This window comes from Vicia villosa, linkage group LG3, assembly GCF_029867415.1.
Source record: "Vicia villosa cultivar HV-30 ecotype Madison, WI linkage group LG3, Vvil1.0, whole genome shotgun sequence".
Lineage (NCBI taxonomy): Eukaryota > Viridiplantae > Streptophyta > Magnoliopsida > Fabales > Fabaceae > Vicia > Vicia villosa.
The window spans coordinates 27,568,711-27,575,239 of record NC_081182.1 but is presented as its reverse complement, the minus strand read 5'-3'; positions in this window follow the sequence as shown (position 1 = coordinate 27,575,239).

The following is a 6,529-nucleotide window of genomic DNA, read 5'->3' as shown; positions in this document are numbered from 1 at the left end:
TGGCAGACACATGTTTATTTTAATTGCCAGGTAGTTTATTTTAATTGCTAGATGGATAATTTTGTCTGAGAAATAAAATAGAAAGGGGAAATGAAATAGAAACTTCATTTTGTCTTTGTTGGTTCTTGGTGGAAACCCTAGCGCAGCTGCCATTGACGAATCTCCAAGCTCAAGTTGCTGCGAACGAAGACGTCATTCAAGGTGAAAGCGAGGATGAAGACGACATCAGAGGTAAGTTTCTGCATCTGTAATAGTAACATAGTTAGGTTTGATGCTCTATTTTGTTTTTAATTCCATGTTTTTGAAATTTATGTTCTTCGCTTCTATTTAGGGCATAGTCTGAAATGGATGAATATCTAATCAATACAATCCACCATAGTGGTGAATTTGCTAGTGAGGACTTGAGTATGTACGTAGGAGGTCAGATTGCTAAACTGAGAGTAGATGTTGATAAGTGGAGTTTTATTGAGCTGTTAGGTAGTATCAAGGAACTAGGTTATCCAGCCATAGAAAACATATATTATAAGGATCCAACTGCTGGGGTGAATCTGTTGGTAGATGATAGAGGGGCATTAGAGATTGCTGATTTATATAGGGTCCATCTTAGTGTTGAAGTCTTTATTAAGCACACATTGTCCCAGCCTGTTTTTGATGATGAGATTGAAGTTGTGTTGGATGAGATTCCACTTAATGAGATGATAGATGGGGTAGAAGTAGAGATTGAGGAGATGATGAAGGAATTTGATGTGAGGACCAATGATGTAACACAAGATGATGTGATGACCAATGATGTAACACAAGATGATGTGAGGACCAATGATGTATCACAAGATGAGGTGAGGAACAATGATGTAACACAAGATGAGGTGAGGAACAATGATGATAATGCAGTTGGAGCTGATAATGGACCTGTGGGTGGTGAGGTTGATGATGATGTAAGACTGACTGATGATAGTTCTGATGATAGCAACTTCGAGTATGATAGTGCAATGGAGATAGTATTTGATGATGACTCTAATGATCATGGTTCTGAATTGGAAGAGGAGGAGGGAAACCTACTGGACTATGATATTGAGATAATGAACAAATGAAAAGTAAAAAAGGAAAACAAATGTGTGATGAAAACAAAGAAGATAGTAAGGGAAGTGATAATGATAGTGAGGATCTTGGAAGTGATTGTGATAGTGATGATAGCAATAGGGCTAGGAGAAAGAAGTATCCAATTTTCAAGCTTTTAAAGGATATGTCCAATTACAAATGGGAGGTCGGAAGAGTGCTTATTGATGATATTGGTGGGAGGGAAGAGTGCCTCACATACACTTTCATTTCTGATCAACAAAAGGTATGACACTTTGATATGTTATAAATTTCTCATGTTATAAATTTGATATGGTATAAATTTCTCATGTTATATTCATTTTTGATGACTTAGGGGTTATTGCCTGCAATGGAGGAACTTCTTCCTAGGGCTGAACAGAGATTTTGTGTTAGGCATCTCTACAACAATTTTAGGAAGAAGCATCCTGGAAAAAAACTAAAGGAGATTATATGGAAAGCAGCCAAGTCAACTTACTACCAAGCTTGGGAAAGAGAGATGAAAGTAATGAAAGAGGTCAATGTAGAAGCATACAAGCACATGATGAGCACTCCTCCAAGATTTTGGAGCAGATCATACTTTAAAACTCATAACAAATGTGATGCTCTACTCAATAATATGTCAGAAGCCTTTAATAGTGTCATCTTGGAGTCAAGGGCCAAACCGTTGATCACCATGGTGGAAGAGATTAGGATATACATGATGGAAAGATGGGCAACAAATAGGATGAGGTTTCAGAGATTGGAAGATGTTGATGTGCTACCAAACATTAAGAAGAAGATTGACAAAACAAGTTCATACACAAACATGTGGCTTGTAAGGTAAACATGTTTCAATTCTGATTTAAATTCTGATTTAAATTCTGCTTGTAAGGTAACCTGTAGTATTCTGATTTTAATATTCTGATTTTAGTTTCAATTCTCATTTAAATTCTGATGTTATTTGTGTCTTAGGATGTCTGATGAGTTTATATTTGAAGTGAGGAATTTGGAAAACCATGCTGAAAAATTTACAGTCAATCTGATAGAGATGACTTGTTCATGTAGAAGATGAGAGCTGACAGGCCTCCCTTGTGCTCACCAGAAGATTGATGATTATGTTCCTGAGTATTACAGGAAATCAAGATATATGCAAGTGTACAAGCCAGTCATTTTTCCAATCAATGGCTCAAACCTATGGGAGAGAACAAAGTACCCTGATGTTCTCCCACCCAAATTTAGGAAAATGCCAGGAAGACCAAAAAAAAGGAGGAATTTGGAGCAAGGTGAACTGGATGGCACTAATAGAAAGATGAGAAGAACTGAATTCATTGTGAAGTGTAGTAGATGCAAGAAATAAGGACACAACAAACTTACTTGCAAGGTACCATCAACTAGTGCACAATCATCTCAGGCTACCAATGCACAATCATCTCAAGCTACTACTGCACAAGTATCCCAAGCTACTACTGCACAAGTATCCCAAGCTGCTCCTTCACAATCATCTCAACTAACTCAAGCTCAGAAGACTACTCCAAAATCAGCCAAGAAGACTACTCCTAAAGCAAAGAAGTTGGCAGTTAGAAGGCCAAATGCACCTTTTATCCCACCTGGTCCAACAACAAGGCTGACTGCTGCAAAAACAGTTGTAGGTCCAACAACAAGGAGAACAACACCTACTAAAAGGGCCACACCAAAATGGAAACCATAGTCTCTTTTTATGTTATGTAATGTTTTAAAATATTAGACATCAGTTACTATGATGTAGTGTCTTGGACCTGTATGCAATATTTTGTGTTTAAGTATTTTGAACCTATTATGCAATATTTAGTGTTAAGTATTTTGGACATGTAATTTTGTGTTTTGGACCTGTGATGTCTGATAGCAATGTTAATGTTAAGCATTTTGAACCTATAATATTTGCCATTTTCTGTCCTATAATTATTAGTGGTTTGCTTACGAATCATTTCCCATTTCATACAATTAATCAAAAGTCAATACATACTATTAGCAGTGTGTAACAAATCATTTGCCATTGATAACTTTAAAATTCAATATAGACTTTTCCAAACATTACAACACTAAAACAAATGACCAACTCCAATTCAATACTAAAACAAATGTCAAATTCAGTACATACTAATTCAAAACATTACAACATACTAATACAGACTTTTCCAAATGACCAACACTAAAACAACACAAAACAGCCTTTTCCAATTTTTTTCAGAATTCATCATCTTCTTCAACTCCCTTGTCTTTTGTTTTAGTATATCATTTGTTGCCTTTAAAGATACCAACTCCATTTTTGCTGCATCAAGTTCAATTTGAAGCTTCTCCATCCTACTATTTTGCATCTTCATATATTGGTCTTTCTCATCCACCACATCATCAAAGAACCATTGAAAAAAATCACACCCTGTTTGGGTTAAACCCTGTGATTTTCAACATTCTAATTAATCAGAAGGCAATACATGAGATGAAAGAACAAGTGAAATTCGTTTTTACCTTGTAATTACGACAACCCCAAAATTGCTTCCCGAAATTCGTGCTAGTTGAAGCCCTACGAAGCAAAGCTATCTATCCACACCCACATACGGGTTTCCATAGCAAATTTCCAGCAAAACCACCACCACTCTTCGTGTTAGATTCATATGAACATGGCCCTGCGATTGATGATGATGTCTGCTTTATTTTAAACAATCAATTTTGGAAACTGACTTGGGATTGAAACAAAACCCTAGAATTTGGGGAAGAAACAAAGATGAATTATTCTGATGGAAACGATGAAGAAGACAAGGTTGAAGAAGGAGTATATGACATTCCACATCACCTGCCACATATACAAACCTAACGTCCGTTTGTGCCATTTGGACAGAAAGGACAAACGTGGTCCTTTTTGAACAATTAAAGGACCACTTTGACACTTTTTAGAGATAAGGGACCAGAATGGACCTTGGGGTATAATTAAGGGACCAAAAAGGGTATTTTGACTAACTTTTATCTCAATATACGTTTTAGTTGTTAACCTTTTTTATTTTGTGGGTAGATGGTTTGACAGAGATAAATGCATCTTAATTGTTTGACACAATATAATATTCTGTGGAGTTTGTGGGATTATGTCCATATGGCTAAACTTAGGCAAACTATGTTCGATTCATTGACTTTCAGTAGTAATAAATATAATTTACTCTAAAATTGGATGGAAGATGTTGAAGTTTTATTTATATGGGAAGAAAATGAAAAATATGTGATAATGCCACTCAATAATTTTATTGTGTAAAGTAATGCCTCAACTATACACTTGCTAATATGTATTTGTTTTTATTCAATCAGCACATTTCGATGCATTCCCTAACAATGTTATAATCAGACTATATACTCCCTACAATGTATATGTTTTTATTCAAAAAATCATATGCTAGTTGTTATCTTTTTCACTTTTGATGACAACTCGGATGGTCTTCTTTCTGATTTTTGGTTTAACAACGGTACATATTCCATTATAGCAGCAGCACTACATAGATGGTTTCAAATCAACTTTTCTAGCCATCTTGTTATCACTTCCTAGTGTTGTCAAGAAATACATGGTTATAGAGCAAAGCTGCACCAGGTAAACTTTATTCTCACTAGGGCACTACAACCAATACTCAAACTTCATAATTATATAGTACATCCAAACTGTCAACACATAAAGTCTGATACAATCAGTTACTATTTTATTTGAAATACTAAACCCTGGTACAATCTGTCACAATCATGTACTCCTGCACCATTGATACAAGTCCGACACAGTCAATTCTGCCTCTATAAACAAGTGTTATGATGCAAAATACGAATTGTAATACTGGCACACACTTTATTTCCTTGTCTTTTGTGGTACATATCCTAACTATTTCATTTATTTGAAAAACAATTCAGTTTTAACAGAACTATATTATTATACTAAAGTTGATGCTAACTATACAATCCATTTTTATTGTCATTCATCAAATTCATAATCTTCAACCTAATTAGCAAAAACTAAGATTTTGAATCATTACTTGGAAAATATTTGACTCATTTTTTGGTTATTGCTTACAAAAATGTTGAATTTATATGGAACTATATAATATCTAAACTATATAATCTTTACACATACTTGAATTCAGTAAGTTTTAAATCATTTAGTGATTATATTCCTAATTGTCATATTTAATGAAACTTTGTTGTATTATGATAGAAACTATTCATATTTTAACTAAAAGATTTGTCATATTATCATATGTTAAATAACCAAGGACGTGTAGCTAAAGATGTTCCTACTTTTGAAATTGCTTCTTATTTACCTTGTCACTAAGCTCTTACATTTCAGGTTTTGTTCCTCTTATCACCTTGTTTACGACACAAACGTTATATATTTGCTTGATATTTGAGATATTTCTAGGTCTTTTGCATTTTAATGTTTCAAGTATGTTTTTGGACGTCACCATTTTCAATGTCATGTCAGAAACAACTTCATTCTCCTTAGGATTAAGACGACATACAATAGGATGATCGGCTAACTTGTGACACAATTAATAATTATATCCATAAGTCTTAAAAGGACAGGCACATTTTCTCGATCCGATGTCATCCCGTTTCAACTTTCGAGTAGGTTGTTGGTACATGCCCCTTCTTTCGCATCTCATTGTTACAAATTATGTCTTCTATAAGAACCATTATCGGAGCTCCTAATTACAACAACGAACCCAAGACGCTCTTTAACCATTGCCAGAGCTCCTAATTACATGCCCCTTCTTTCGCATCTCATTGTTACAAATGTATGTCTTCTATAAGAACCATGAGTCTTGCTAATGAGTGTCCTAAAGACGCTCTTTAAGCATTTCAAATAACGAAAATATTCTATAAAAAAATTAACAGTTTCAATTTTCAAGGCATTAAATACACATATTTTCAAGAAAAACTTGATATTTTAAGGTTTTAAAATAGTGTCTCTGAAACACTCGTTAGCATTTCCCTTTTATAGTATTGTTCGACTCTCCTGCTTAATAGGAAAAGAAAGATGGATTAAACAAAATATAACCAGATTTGATCTCTAACTAAGAGAATGATGTTAAATAATAATTCAATAAAGTTCGTAAAAAACATACATTTTCGGAAATTTGAAAAAAATAGTAAATGGTTTAGCAATAACTTGTGCGACCCTTCTTTTTCACGCTTAAATTGATTGTCATTCGTGATCCAACGAGGGAGATTTTATCTTGAGATTCAACGATCCATTACATACAAACTCTTGATGTTGTTTTCTAATTTAATCATGACATCTGTGACAATTATATTTTAATAACAGCATTCAAACATAAAATACCACAACATACCCCGTCTCTGCAGTATCCTATTTTGATAGAAAAACATCTCCCAACAATTTCTATAGAACATCCAAGTTTTATCCAAATAATAATTGCATAAAGTC